Source organism: Alexandromys fortis, unplaced genomic scaffold (assembly GCF_014885135.2).
Source record: "Alexandromys fortis isolate MF-2015 unplaced genomic scaffold, M_Fortis_MF-2015_v1.1 scaffold_7, whole genome shotgun sequence".
In the NCBI taxonomy this organism is placed as follows: Eukaryota; Metazoa; Chordata; class Mammalia; order Rodentia; family Cricetidae; genus Alexandromys; species Alexandromys fortis.
The window spans coordinates 21,161,404-21,162,686 of NW_026067920.1; positions in this window are offsets into that span (position 1 = coordinate 21,161,404).

Sequence of the window (1,283 nt, forward strand, 5' to 3'; positions counted from 1 at the left end):
CCCCAAGCTCTCTCAGGTTTTATGTGGATGTAACTGCCCCACGTTGGCCACCAATTTGTAGGTGGAGGCCGCTTGTTTCCCCGGCTGCCCAGACCTGAATAATCACACAGAAACTATATTAATTACAGCACAGAAGGGCTAATAGCTTAGGCTTCTTATTAACTAACTCTAATATCTTAAATTAACCCATTCCTATTATTTTATATTTTAACATGAGGCTTGTGGTTTACCGGTAAGATTCCAGGGCATCTGTCTCCTACAGTAGCCTACATGGCCTCTCTCTGACTCTGCCTTCTTTTCTCCTCTATCTGCCTGGAATTCCTGCCTTGCTCTAGACTGCCCTGTCGTAGGCCAAAGCAGCTTCTTTATTAACCAACGGTAATAAAACATATTCACAGCACACAGAGAGGAATCCCACATCACCTTATGGCCAGAGGATGGCACCTGCAGGTCTTCAGGTAACCTGAGCAGCCTCTGTGATGCCCAAAATAAGCTTGAGCCTCAGCTTTTCCATCTGGAAAATGGAGATGGCAGTGCAAATATTTGATGTTGATGAAGGGACTAAAAAAGTAGCAGGTGGCACACAGCAGACCCCAGGAGTGTGCCAGCATGCTCTGTGGTGGCTTTCCACCCCGGGATGGCAGGTGTGCAGCATCGAATCTGAAATTATATCTTTTCTGATTTACCGTTCATTCTTCATATGCCGTGGCTCTAGAGCTGCTGGTACGCCCAGCTAACCCTCCTTGCAACCTCCAGTCCCCAGACACAGTGTCTTCTGCCTGTGCCTGTCTTTTCTACCTAAGGTTTCCATCTTCCCTGCCCCATCTCCCACCTGCTCTACAAAGGCCATGCCTCTGACAGCCCTGTGCTTTCCTGCTCAGGCTTGACTTGAGTTACTAAGTACTTTGTGCTAGGGATCATTTGTCTCCATTGACTTCTTAATTGCTCGTTTTAATTAATTAATTAATATATATTTACAATACTTTATAAAAAACATTTAAAATATTTATAATTATATTGATTATATAATTAATATTTATATTCATAATAAGTATTTTAATAATATTCTATTTATTTTTAGTTTATTTTTAATTTATTTTTGAGACAAGGTCTCATACATACCAGACTGTTTTGGAACTTGCTATTTACACACACATACATCCCGCCATGTGTGTATGTGTGTGTGAGTATGTGCACACACATGAGTGTGTGGGCTAGAGATTGACTTCCGTGTTTTTTTCCTGTTGCTTTCCACCTTAGATTTTGAGACAGATTCTCTCCCC